General features: G+C 33.4%; 1 protein-coding gene across 1 annotated transcript in view; it reads left to right on the top strand.

Annotated features, from left to right (window-relative positions):
- Positions 1 to 14,632, top strand: part of LOC118180219 (neuromedin-U receptor 2-like) — a 312,407-nt gene that overhangs the window by 60,337 nt on the left and 237,438 nt on the right. The gene's annotated exons all lie outside the window — the stretch shown is intronic.

Genomic DNA, 14,632 nt, shown 5'->3' with positions numbered 1-14,632 from the left:
CTGAAATCTATTTTTTAAGTGCAAACATTATTGCATTTGAATAAATGAAAATAAGTCTTTAAAACAACAACTCGAACACTTTTTCAGTTAAAAAATTGCGAGCATACATTAAAAATTATAAATAATAAAATCTCCAGCTACCCTTAAGATGGCTTTTCCTTTAAGAAAATCATGTTCTTAAAAATATGTTATACATAAACATTATAAACTAAAACCTATTTAAAAGTTATTGAATATTAAAATTAGAAATTTTTGTTAAAACTCTTAAATTGCAAACGAATTAGCAGATTCTAAGTATTTGAATAACTGAAACATTAATTAATTCATTCATTCATTTATATTCAAATTCTTAATTCAGATATTTTGAATATAAAAAATAACATGACAGTTTATCTATCATTACAATTTCATTTCTTTTATTCTTTTTTTTTTCGTTAAATTAATAAATATTTATAAAACTGCTACTTCTAATTAACATTTATAAAGCTAAAAAAAGTTCTTAAGAACAATTACAAACATTACGCGCAAGCACGCACATTTACAAGCACTGCAAGAATATTCTCAAGCTCATATTTTTAAGGAAATTCTTCGACCAGAGTACTTTTAGGTGTAAATTGAAATAAGAAATTACACTTTGAATTTTAGTTATATATTATAATATGAAAAGGTACGGGGGGGAATTTTTGATGCTTAAAACTATTTTTTAATTATATCGAATGAAGCGCTTTCTCAAAAATGTGTTTCTATTCTTCGATATTTCAAATATATATGACTGTGACTACCTTATATTCATATCATTTGTATCATTCATATCATGAGTTTGTTATACCGGAGAACGCAAACTACTGAAGTAGAATTTAATTGCTACTTGGGAATAACCGGAAGATATATATCGATATTTTACTACTTGCATCTGCAAACTGCAGTTTTTATAAAGTCTGGTTCACGATGCATGTTAAATTTTTATTTAATGCAGTAGACGACTACTTTTGATAACAAATCGAAATTTTATGAAATGTAGAAGACTACTTTTTTATATATCTTATGTATAATGAATTATTAAGCTTGTTATTTCACGAAATTTGAATAAATGGATTTTTGTAAAATGCCCTTATATTATTTTTTCCCAGTACTACTAATTAATATATTTCACAGTTTTAAATTAAAATTTTTATTCCTTAATAATTTCATAATCCCTACTTTGTATTTTAAAATCTTTTAATGACATTTTGTTCTGTTTTTATCATGCAATGCCTTCACTCGTTATTTTTAATGATATTTTTATATGCAAATTTATAAATGAGAGAACATAACTTAATTCTTCGTAATTAAAATCCCATAAAAGGAATTAATTCTTATTCATAAAGTCAGCATGCATTTAATTTTTATTACTAATTCCTTTTAAATATTATCAGTTCTTCTAAATTAAAAACTTTCATTATTAATGGTTTTATAACAATTCAGATGTAGCTCACTAGCTTTATTACCTCTGCTAACCAATCACCCTCAAACGTTACGTTTACTGTGATGGTGAGTTAACGTCCTTCGCTTAAACTGAATGTCAAAACAAGAGATATACAAAATGTAAAATATCAACTTATCCGCATTTTCTCACCAATGGTGTCCTTACAGGTACTGGCTGGAAAATACAATATTTTAAGTGACTAAAATAGTGCCCTTACTTTCTACAAATATCGGGGCCCACCAGCGGCCGAGCAGTAAAGTCGCTGAACACTGGTAGTTCGGTCCGAGGTTCGAATCCCGCGAACGAGCTGGCTGCATGGGTGTTTTCGTGGTTTTCTCCATGTATAACGTGTATACGAGCCAGTTTCCCTTAAAAAGTCCTTCACGAAGGCATCCCTTCCTTGTCGAGGCAGATAACCCTCGAGTGCTTTGCCGTAATCTAATAAACCAAACTCTACAAATATCGTATGTGTTGAACAATCTAAACTCTACTAAAATTCGCGCTTACGAAAGCCCTACATAATGTCATGCGTTCAGTTTTACTCTAACAAGGTATTCTGCTATTTAAGACAGCACGCGGCAACAGCATTCAAGTCTTTACTATTGTGCATGCTTTTTATGTTCTTCCTTGCAATTTACCTCCGCTTGTCGTAAACTTTTATAAACCTCTGTACAGAACGAGTTTGTGACGAAAAGAGACATAAGAGAAAAACTCAAAATAAATTGCAAAGGCTAGTTAAAACAAATATCACACTTTTGTTACGAAATTGGAATATTTCTAACAATTTATTTGGTACTACTCACGGCTCCAGCGATAAACCGCTAAGTCATGTAAACCGCGTGATATCAGAATAGTCTTTTTTTTTCTCAGTTTAAACATTTATGTAAAACGTTTACCTTCATTTTTGACTTTTATTTGCCTAATTTGATGAACAGAGTGGGGAAAGTTATAGACAATAAAAGAGCATTCAATCCAACAACTGTTTAATAGTTCCAGAATGCCATTTCTAACAGCGCTGCTTTCATCTATTGTTGGGCAGAGGAACTATCGTCGCTTAAATGGCACGATAAACAGTTCAACATGCTTCAAAATACCATATTGACTGGAACAATTTTATGAGAGCAATTATTGTGCTAGATTTACTTCGACAACCTAAAGAACAAAATAGGTGTGTCTGTAAAAATAGTCTAAATTAACCAGAGTTTGTTCGTGCGGGGAAAAGCAATGCTATTCCTCAACAGTGGATATGCACCGGTTATTCTGTGAAAGTGACAGGTGCTATCTTGTCCAAGTCGGGAAGCAAGCACACTGGTATCAACGATTGTAGATCACGTAAGGGAAGGATCAGAAGTATATTCAGATTGTTTACGACCCTATAAAAGAAATGAGCTCGAAAAAGCTGGGTACAGCCGTTTAAGTATGAATCACATAATTAATTATGTTAATCCAAAGCGTACTCATACCCATAATTTTGAACGATCGTGCGGCTCTGTTAAATGGCAAAACAAAAGCAAAGGGGTACGACTCGACATCATCAAGGGTCGTAACTTTCGCAATTCATGTGGCGGAAATCCTCTGGGAAATAACAAGCCTTTTGATGCTATATTAGAAACAATCGCGGAGATGAGGCAGCCGCAAGCTATGTGTGAGCAGTTTAAAATTAACAATCATCAGTGCCGCTTCCGAAAATAAGCTGGTCACTATTCCTTCTGAATCAATTTGATAATTAAAGTGCCGGCCCTTTTCCACTTCATCACTAGTTACAGACATATAAGCGTTCTCCTTTCTTGCGCAGTCACATGTCTAATTATCCAAAATACAACTATCGTGAAATACAACAATCAATAATTACATTTCTCAATTTCCTTGAACACTTGACGTGCTCAGTATGGTTTTTCCGCTCTTGTAAAGCTCCTTCTAGGCAAACTGTAAAGGACCAGCCCACCATCTTTGTTTCAGCAATTCGCACCAAGTACAAGATCGAGATGGTAAATCAACCAGATTTTGTTCACCAGGTAAATGTCTACAGCAGCTGACATCAGTCGGTTCTCCATTTCTTTAACTCTGTTACCAACAACTTAATTCAAGGGACCCCGTCTTAGCTATGCACGCCAGTACCACCAAACAGTCTGTCCAAAAATACGCTTTTAAAGGTAAATTTATATCTTCGAAAATAGTCTTTTTTAATCGTGCCGCAATGGCAAATCCGATAAGTTTCATTCTAGGTATAGTAGGTCGGTTCATTGGGACTACTCGGGACTTTGCAGACAAAAAATGTAGGAACACTGTAGCTTCCTCCTCACAACGTAAGAATGCGCAACAAACATAAGCATTTGCCGAAGGTAGTAAATCAGAAGTAATTAGGTAAAGATATACAGTGTTGCAGCTTTACTTCGTTCTGGCAGATTCTGCCCGGGAATAGAAATATGTTCAACAAGAGACAGGGATTTTGACCACACAGATCTTCCGGGAGTGGTTTAACCCAACTATGTTTCCTTTTCCAGGTTTTTTGTAACAGTAGCTTCGGCAACAGCATTACTGGAAATGTAAAAACTGATATTACACGCTGTTGTCGAGGGAAAGTAAATTTCCGTTCGTAACACTTTCTTTCAATTTCAGTAGCCCACCAGCGGCCGAGCGGTAAAGACGCTGAACACTGGTAGTTCGGTCCGAGGTTCGAATCCCGCGAATGGGCTGGCTGCATGGGCGTTTTCGTGTTTTTCGCCATGTGTAACGTGTATACGAGCCAGTTTCCCTTAGAAAGTTCTCCACGAAGGCATCCCTCCCCTTAGGCAGATAGCCCTAGTGTGCTTTGCCATAATTAAATACACCACACCACACCATAAATTTCAGTAAAATTTCCAGTAAAACACAGGTTACTTCATTATAGGAAGTATTCCAATTAAGGACAAGTATCTTTTGATTCCCATCTTAAATTCCTGTGTGTGACCAGCAAAGCAAATTAAAACATCCCTCTTGCATTATATCTGTAGCATGTTTTGAAATAGGTGTCATTCTTCATCATCATCTATACTTGTAGCTAAGTTGTCAATATAAAAATTTGCTTTTAACTCCTAAATGGTAAATGTCAGCTCTTTTGTTTAATATTTTTCTAAACTTACATGATACGAAATAGTCTCTTTTAGCAAAAAAGTGTTTGTTGTAAGGCCGAATAGTATATATGGCAATGTCTATGTTCTTTTGATTTTCCATGAACCTTCCACCACAAAAATTGAAATACATCTGGATCTCCTAGTCGCGCATTAAGCTGTAGGCATCGTTCATTGGTATCTGCTCTAACTCCTACAGAATGCAACCGGAATCTGTTCAATAGTGGGGGAACCAGCTGTCTAAGGCTAGATCCACTGCTCAGATAATCATTACAGGAATCACAGCCAACAACCTTTACTGAGGCATCAAACAGAGGGTGGATATTTGTAATTTTACTTGATCACTTAATTACCGGTCCATGAATTAAATAATGAACAGTACTCTTGAGAGCCAGATGGCTCTACTTGTTCTGTTATGCCTTCTTTCTCTCAAGGCAAAAACATTTAATAATATTTTTCAAAAATAGCTTCTCTTCGTAGCCATTTCTTTACAGATTTCAGCCTCGTTTCAGATATTCCGTAGTTATCATAAAGATGTGTAAGATCTAACCGTCTTTGCTGTCATGCAATGTGACTAGATTTCAATGTCAAACTTGCGAATTCTCGCACAGGCATGAACATGATCACAACCCTTTTATTAATCAAAACTCTTTAACAGAAAGGTACGTACTTATGTGCAGTTAACATCTCTGGCTACTTGCGGTGAGCAATTAAAGGTGATTTAACAATAAATTCCAAAGGCACGATGTAGTGCTAGACTATACAATTTAAGTTAAGAAGCTGACTCAGGAACCTATACTGGCGATATGCTAACTAGACGGCCAGAATGCTTAGCCGCTACTAAGATTTTGACAGCTGGATTAAAAAATAGCGAACGTGAGCTTCACTGGCGAAATAATGCTTTATCTAACCTTTTCGTTTCAATCGTTTAAATACCTACTTAATTTGAATTCTGGCGAGGAAATGCCAGGGGAATTAAGGGAATTCAGAAAAGATAGCAAAATTAAAATAACTAAGTAGTGAATTAATGCTAATCTTGCATCTTTACCGGCCAGAATTTTACTATTGTATAAAAAAGCTTAGAAGAATCTGGATAAGATACTTAAATTCTACGCCTAACCCTGAGTCAACCTTCACAAATTTTAGTTTTAATTTTAATTTAATTTTAAGAGACAAAATATCGTGACACTTCCACAGCAATTCTTCTTAGACTTTTCCATCTTGGTAATGAGTTGCATACATTTAGCATATTCATTTAGCTTGCAACGTTTCACACAATTAGATATATTTCATTTAGCATCATACGGGGAACATTTAGTCATTACATTCTTTCCAAAATCTTGACCCCCTGTTCTTCAGCAAGGTGTACTGATAGGAGAGCGTGTGTTCATGTAACACGTGTACAACACTCCCTTCTAACCAACATCCTGCTTGTTAGCATCTAGACTTCCGAGACCTTAGAATTACATCCTATTATCAAAGCTCAACCCTGAGGTGCTAATTCTAGTGAAAACTTAGTTTGGGATTGAGAGCTTAATTTTAATTTTTATGCATTATCAAGCTAGTTTTTACTTTTAACCTGTATTCTACTATTAGATTGACTTAACTCATACTATTAATTTGACATACACATTTACTTCCATTTGCAACCATCGAAAAATAAATACTTTTGACATTAACACAAATACGGAAAAAGTTGTACATGTACAATTTCTTTACTTGTCTTTGCTGAAAACAATTTCAAACTAATTACATGCAATAAAATTTTCTAAATTAAAGAATAACGAAGTTGCTTCATTAAACTGGAAACATGCAAACATTTTCTAATTGAGTCTCTGAGAATAAAATTGTACGTTCTTATTTAAATCAAAACTAACCTGCTAGAAATGCATAAAATATCTTGTTTAATACAAAAATAAAATTCTCCTCTACCGAGCCAAAAATTAAAAGAAATATTTTCATCTATCATTGTACTTAACTTTAGGATAAACTTCGAGTAATTTGCCCTTATTTTTTGTTTATTGATGTCGGCCATACTGTTCTGTACAAACTGGACCCAGAAAAAAACTCGCTGATTTGCTGAATCCATACTTTAAATCTTAGGCCGCCGCTGCCCTCCTTATCCATCGGTAGTTTCAGCTTATGGCCGGCTCTTTTCTTCCAGCCTAACATCTGACAATCAGATTTAACCGCCAACTCAAATAATTGTTCCAAGAATGCTGGGGTTTCTCAATTCAATAAAATCCGGAATCTGAGGCAAGTGTCGTGGCAAAATAAACTGCATAATATCGGTATCGGGCTTTTCCCCATACATCAAATTAATGATTTGAATTTGCTTTAAAATCAATTCACTTAAGTTAATTTAAATTGGTATTTGCCGTATAACTCGACTTCGAGCTTTGCCTTTGACCACGAAAAATGCTTTGAAAAGGGCATTTTTAAAATTTTCGAACGTATACCTGTGGCTGCTTATTTCACCCAGTAGAAATTTTTCGATCCTTTTAAAACAGCTTAGTGCCTGTCCTCTTAAGGAGGTCATCGTTGTTGTTATTTTCTGTATTTCCGGGACCGATCGCGGCAAAAAGTGATTGCTCAGCTCTTTCAAAAATTTGATGACCGACGTTCTTCCGTCGAATGCCACAACGTGACTAGATCTCAGTGTCAAATTTGGCGACTTCAACCACAGGCGTAAACATGATCACAACAGGGAAAATGTGTAAAAAGCCTTTTTATTAATGAAACCTCTTTAACAGAAAGGTACGGACTTACGTGCGATGAACACCTCTGACTACTTGCAGTGAGCATTTAAAGATGATTTAGCAATAAATTCAAATAGCACGATGTAGTGTTAGATTCACAATTTAATTTAATCTAACAAGCTGGCTCAGAAAGCTACACTGGCGATATACTAACTAAACGGCCGAAAGCGTAGCCGCTACTGAGATTAGCTGGAGGACAATATAACAAACGTGCGCTTCACTAGCGAAATCACGATCTGTCTAACCGTTTCGTTTGAACCGTTTAAATATTCTCGTTCACTTACTTAATTTGCATCCTGGTAAAGAAATGCGAAGAAAAGTAAGAAAATTCAGAAAAGATACCAAAATTAATATAAATAATGGTTAGTGAACTAAGAGTAATCCTACAGAGGAGGATGTCCCACTATCTAAGGCAAAGGCACCTCATAAGGATTTTGATTGCTAACAGTTAAAGTTTCCTTGAAAGGCATTAAAGTTTCACCTTTTTAGCATCCTTTTGCTTTTCTGTTCAATCGGATCACGAATGTACAGAAATTCTAATTCCCATATCTCTTTCACCTGAAAGTTTTTTAGGCAGAGTGTGATGCTTTAATCACTTTTCTTTTCTTCCCGAGACCTAGAATGGTCCAGACTAGCAAGGTCTCTACCTCTGAAATTCTCGATGATAACACCTGCATTCTTCCAGCTGAAACACTCCCTAAAATATTCACGCCAAAAGGAAAACTCGTATTAGTGGTGTATTATTACCACAGTGGTTAAGTGTTACTCCAAGAGCTTTTAAGTTCTGAAATTACAAGATTATCACGAATTCTAGATAGCATGGTCCAAACCTTTTCATATAAACTTTTTACTGCAATATCATACCTCCCATATTTGTAGGACAAAAATAGTTCCACCACCAAATAGCCTTTGTAGCAGCACTTCTGTACCCGTAGGAGAAAGTTTTTACCTTTCGATTTATGATCGACGTGAGCCATCATCACAATAACGCACGTTTCGCAACATTGTTTCTTTTATGGCACCTTTAATCAAGACAGTCTTTAGATAGATTTTCCGTAAAGAGGATTCTCCTGTAAAAAATGTAGTGTACTCGCTTTCTGTAGGAATTTCTTGAAAGTTGCATTCGTTAGACACTTTCTTTAAATCTGGACAAAGCAGAGCGCTATGTCGTCATTCCCTTATTACGCAACATGTTTTTCTAATGTCTCGGCTTACGACAAACTAAGCAAATTCTTTTGGGTATACCTGAGATTTCCTCTCATGAAAAGTCATTGTGGGAACTTCCCTACAGCCTTTTACTAAAATCTAGATTATCTCAAAATTACATTTATTCTTTTCATGCATAGAAAAAAATAAGAGTTGAAGCAGAAAATATATTATTCTTGAAATATCAGCTTCCTTTTTGAGCTTCTCGAGGGATCCTTGACTGTTTTCAGCAATGTCGTTGCTACCATTATGAAGGGTGAACTTTCGGTATCTTTCCTGGAAACATTTCTTTAAATCCGCAAACCTTTCTTCAGACCTTCCTAACGTATCTAAAGCTCTCAAATGTGATTTTTGTTGATCGTGCAAAGTAACCAAATCTGTACATTTCCTACAACTTAAGCATTTTTCATTACCATTGTGAGTAATTCACGAACATATACTAGTGCTAAGAAATGTTCCCTTCCAAATATTTTTTTCAATAATTCAGTCGCTTTGGGTTTTTTCTGATATGCATGGGGGAAGCTCTCTATTAAACTGGCAGGTCGAGACCCAGGGGTCACCTGAATCAAATATTGGAATTTATCTTCAGCTGGCAACTCTTCATCCTCATGAATTTTGAAAATCTGACTCTAAAATCCTAAAAAAAGATTTAATGTCTCTATTAAATCTCTGAATTTCCAATTTTTGGCAACCGATACTTTCAATTATATGGCGACTGAATTGGTCTATCATCAGATTTTGTTTCAAAATTACCGTTAATTTAAATGAAAAGTACCGATCTCTGTAATTTTCAGGTTTCACTTAAATTTTTAAAGTATTCCTATTCTGGTTTTTCGTCACCCTCACCAAGTCATAATTTAGAAGTTGCATGTTGAATACTTTCTAAGCGCTGGAATTTATCATGTAACTGTGAATTCAATCCGCAGTCTGGAAACATTCCCTTTCGTTTTCTTAATTTCTTCTACAATAGTCTTAGACATATTCGTAAATGTTTAACATAAATTTTTATGTTGTATCTTTAGAGCAACCATAATAAAATATCCAAGCTCATGAGAAACTAAATGTCACAAATATTTAAGTCTAAATTCTAATGTTACATCGCTTACTTTGTAGTTACTCCAATATCTATCGTGTCTCAGGACGCCAGTTAATTTGTTTTCACGTGATTATTATAGATTCTTGCAGTTCTATACAGAAAATATAAAGAATATTCTTATAGTCATAAAACTTAATATTTCATTTCGTGTTAAAACACTTTTACTAACTTAGAAGGCTTATACATTCTTATTATCACAAGTTACTCACAAAGCATTTTACCTATATATAAAAAACATGTCTCATATTTCTATACATACGTTCTAAAACTGACGACAAGGATTATCGATATTCAACAGGCAGTATAAACATTACTTTTCAGTAGGAAAACACGGTTTTGTTTATGTAATTTTTTATGCATTTAAGATCTTAACTAGATATTTCAGCTACATGTAGCAGAAATACTAAATTAAAATGCTTTTTGTATCTTGAAATACCCATGAAGAAGATGCTGAAAAGTTTTCATTGAAATATTTGTTCTTCCAAAATGCAGTTTTAACCAAATGGATTTTAAGTTCTCCATCAAAATAAATATTAGGTTAGTATTTTAGTACTATAATAATAAGTTAATATTTCATGCTAAAATATCTGAGTTACTACTAAATTTACAAATTAAATTATGATATCTTCAAAATTTTTCCTTCAGGTTTTTTCTTAATACTTCGTGGTTCTCGTAACTAAAACAATAAATTAAGCAGTGAGAAGAATACAAAATTAGGCTAAAAAGAATTTCATTCGATATTTGGTAAATGTTAACATTTTGATCATTTAGCTAAACACTTCTACTAAAAATTATTTAAGCCAAGCATATTTTATTTTAGGAGAGGTTTTATTATAAATCTAATTTCTAACGTATGATTTTTCGATTTAATGATGTATTTTGAATAAAATTATGTCGCAAAAGAAAATATAATGAATATAAGAAAATATAATGATTTCGAAAACGATTAGACACAGTTACCTCTTTTAAAGGAGAAAAAAGGAAAATAAAAAAATAAATAAAAACTATTTTTAAAATAGTCTTAAGTGATACATAAAACATATAACTTTTAAGAAGTTAACAAAGTAGTAGATAAAAGTTTTTAACTAACGCCACTAAAATCATAACGTTTTAAACGTAAAGAATTATTTTATATTTGGCAAGTATAAATATTGCTAGAATTTAACATTTGAAATGAAAACTATTTAAACAGAGTTTACTTTAATTCAGATCAAGTTTAGTACTGCTCGTAATTTCTAAGTTATGATTTGATTTCCTCGATTTAGTATGAAATAGCCCTATTAATTTAGTACATACATTCGAATTCTGTAGTTTTTCATTCGTTACATATAATATCTTCGTGTGTAGGAAGAAGAGCGGTAATTATGGAATGCAGAATTTGACGAAAGATCATAACGCAGCTCATAACGAAAGAAGAAACAAACTATATACCAGACGTTTGTATCTTCTGAACAGTACGATGTGCAATAAACCGTCAACAAATGTTAGTTGCCCGGCGCATTCTTCCAGCTATTTCGAGCTTTATTAGGGGACAGCAAAATTGATTAACTTGTTTACTGTTTCTCCGATATTTAGCAATAAATTTGCAGTTGGCGTTTCAGGCATTCTTTGGGCGCAGTTTTCCGCTGAATGTGGAATTATTGGTGAATACAGAATACAGTTTTTCATTTTCACTGCATTATTTAATAAATTAAATAAGATATTCAATACAATAAAAGTGATTTGAACCAACCGTAGATTATTGTCTTCTGAGCACTGGAGTGAAATATCGCCCTCAGAAACTTATGTGTATGAGATGAATTATCAAGCAGGGCATTTTCATCTGACTATCAATTTATTGGAATCTAACTCTACTTCGAGTCCAGAAACAGCTGTAAATAATAATATGTGCAATAATGGCGTATAATATGCATAAAAATCTTGCAGAAAATGCCAAAAGTATCTTGAACAATTAATTTAGGACAATAGATTGAAAAATTACTTGATGGTTAAGAGTATTAATATTAAATTTTTCATTATATTTTCTTTTGCGATGTTCATCTTTAGCATAGGCAACTCACCAATGGCTACGTAGATACGACGGTCGAAGTATTATGAAAGAATTAAGAAGCGAAGTATTAAGAAGCGGTCGCAGTATTACGAAAATTATTAAAATATTTTTAAAAAGTGCATAATTATTTGAATAAAAACAAATGCGTTTTATTGCAATACAAAGACTGTCTATGTCATAATTTAATCACTGTTATTAAGCTTTATTCTTGATGTAGATAACAGTCTCAAATAAAAAACTTACTTGAATAAGCACAAAATATACGATGCCAAAAAATCGTTTATTAGTTATGTTAAAAATAAATTAATTAAAAACCATCGTTTTGAAAAAAGGACTTAGTATGTTATTAGTTACATCAAAATTATTGGAGATATTTTCACTTATAGTACAGCATGTGTCATGCAGTTTTTGGCAGAAAGATATTTACTGTTTATTGATTACCTTCAAATAAATTTATTATTCTTACCTCTTGCAGATATTGTCTATAAAATGCTTTTAAAATGTGTCCTTCTCTTTATTTCCTGAACATAAGATATATATATGTTCTCGAACATTTTACAACAGTCGAAATGAGCTGATGGCGAATGTATGTTTATTTGCCGCGAGCACCAAGTTGCAGAGGTCCACTACCAACCGAGGGATAAAATCTTTGAATATTGTTAGCTTAACTCGAGTTCAAATCATTGTGTCTCTTCTAATTTTGCCTCTACATGCTATCTATTATGCCAGCTTTGTTAATGAGATAATGTCTGTTCGAGAGGGCAGAGGGAAAAAACTTTATCCCTCTATTTCCTCCTGAAATGGGAGATTTTCGGTAACTACATGCTGCCTCAGCACAGTATTCAAGCAGGAAGAAATCAGTGTTAGTTATTAAGCACTGAATTTATAGCAATTAATATTAAGCCTTAGGGATTGCCGTTATGCAAAGCCGAGTTTTTGCTTGGATATTTACACTTAAGCTTAAAGATGTTTAATTAAAGTTGGTTTATTTTATACATGTTTATTCTTATTTCTTGGCTTCTTTCAAAATTTCACATGCTAATACATCAAAACAGTAATATTAAGTGAATCACCGTTTTAGAAATTAGAAGCAGATCGAAAATAAAACAGATAGGCTTTTAAAAGACTTAATTCAATTGATATTTCGATTTCGATCATGCTTTGAAAAGTAAAAGTTATTTAAAATGATAAAGCTTAACGGATATGTGCAGTTAATACAAAGATAAAAATACGAGACTTGCTGAAACTATATAGAGCAAGAAAATGAGTTAATTAATAGTTTATGAAGCTAAATAAAGGTTTTCTTTTGCCATGATCATTTCCAAGTTATGAATTAACAAAAGTTTAGTCGGATATCAGTGTCTACATTACGGAATGAAAAATTTCGCTTCGATCGAGATCTGAATTCAGCCAATGTCTGAATCCGGTACTTCTAAAATTTTTTCAGTGAAATAAGAATTCTAATCGGAGCGCAATGAAGCTTCAAATCAGATATACTCAGTTTAGCTGAATTATAATATTAACGGCGAATACTGTTAGCGGAAAATATTAATGCATGTTTTCATTTAGCAGTTATTAAAACTGAAATTAGTACTGAAAACAGAATCACTCTGGTAATTATACAGCTAATAATTATATAAAATTGATAAACAAAAGTTGAAAATGTAGGCTCAATTTAAGGCAATATTTCATATTGCTTGAATTGAAGGATATTTTAAATTGCAATTAAAAATCATATTGTAAGGCATTTTTAATTTTATGCAGTTATTTTAATTTAATTGTGCTTTCCTATCGCTCCTTCTTTCAACTTACAACTCCCTATCCGAATGAGTTTTTAGAATCGCGTTGGATGCAAATGAGTAAGAAGTAGTATTTAAGGAAGGTTCAACTTCGTGAGAGAGAGCTAGGAATCCTGAGTAGCGCGTGTTTGCCTTCGGGCTAAGTCGCTCTAGAAGCTCGGCCATATCCTTACGTGCCTTTTAGACAGTTCCCGATTAGTTTAAATTTAAGGACCAACTACGTTGGATTTGTGTTAGCTTCCGCTGAGTCTCTTAATTAATTACATATATTTCTTATTTTCTGATTTAAGCACAAGTGGAGGCTTTGTTGTAAGCCCGGAGAAAGGGGCCGACTCTTCATCTTGTTTTGAGTGAAATAAACGGTAGTTAACCCTTCTTGAGTTTACAATTCCTGTTATGTGCACTGAGCGATAAGTCGCTTAATAGTTCACTAGGTTTCTCGACATTTAAGACATTAGAATAAGAGTGTGGAACTCTACAATATGAAAACCATTTAAAGGGAATAGCGATTACTTAACTTATTTCAGTTAAAAAGCGCAGCCACATGTCACAAGAAAACAATACACAAAAGTTGCAATTTCCCTCCCCGAGAATTGAATGTGTATCGAAAAATGTGAAATCAATTACTTGTATTGTGAAACTGTAATATGTCCAAGAAACTAAGAGAAAAGCTTGATTCCGATAATGAGAGAATTTGCGAACGTTCTTTGACTCAGAAATTTCGTTTCTCTAATTCCACTTAAGCCGAAATTTTATTAAATGTATCAACACTAGTCTTACAAATTATTTAAACTGAATGTTCTCTGTTTTTCTCTTGAGACTAAATAAACTTGCACGTAAATTTATATCATGTGTCACCCTGAGTACTATATACTTACATACGAAAAATATAATTAACCGCTAACTTTAACTATATTCTGCAAATGTGTTAATATATTTTTCTAAAATATAGTTTAATTGATTCATTTTATCAAATACTGCAACTAATCTTTTCAGTAAACAGGTCTGTGAATTAGCAAGGAGACGCTTTCAAAATGAAATCCATTATTTCTTTCTCACTATCCCTTCTTACGAAAGCCCACCAGCGGCCGAGCGGTAAAGTCGCTGAGCACTGGTAGTTCGGTCCGAGGTTCGAATCCCGCGAACG

Source organism: Stegodyphus dumicola, chromosome 7 (genome assembly GCF_044657685.1).
Source record: "Stegodyphus dumicola isolate Sdum_Otavi_A_Nest chromosome 7, ASM4465768v1".
In the NCBI taxonomy this organism is placed as follows: Eukaryota; Metazoa; Arthropoda; class Arachnida; order Araneae; family Eresidae; genus Stegodyphus; species Stegodyphus dumicola.
Note: the sequence above shows the minus strand (reverse complement) of the source record. Positions and strands in the feature narration are given on the sequence as shown.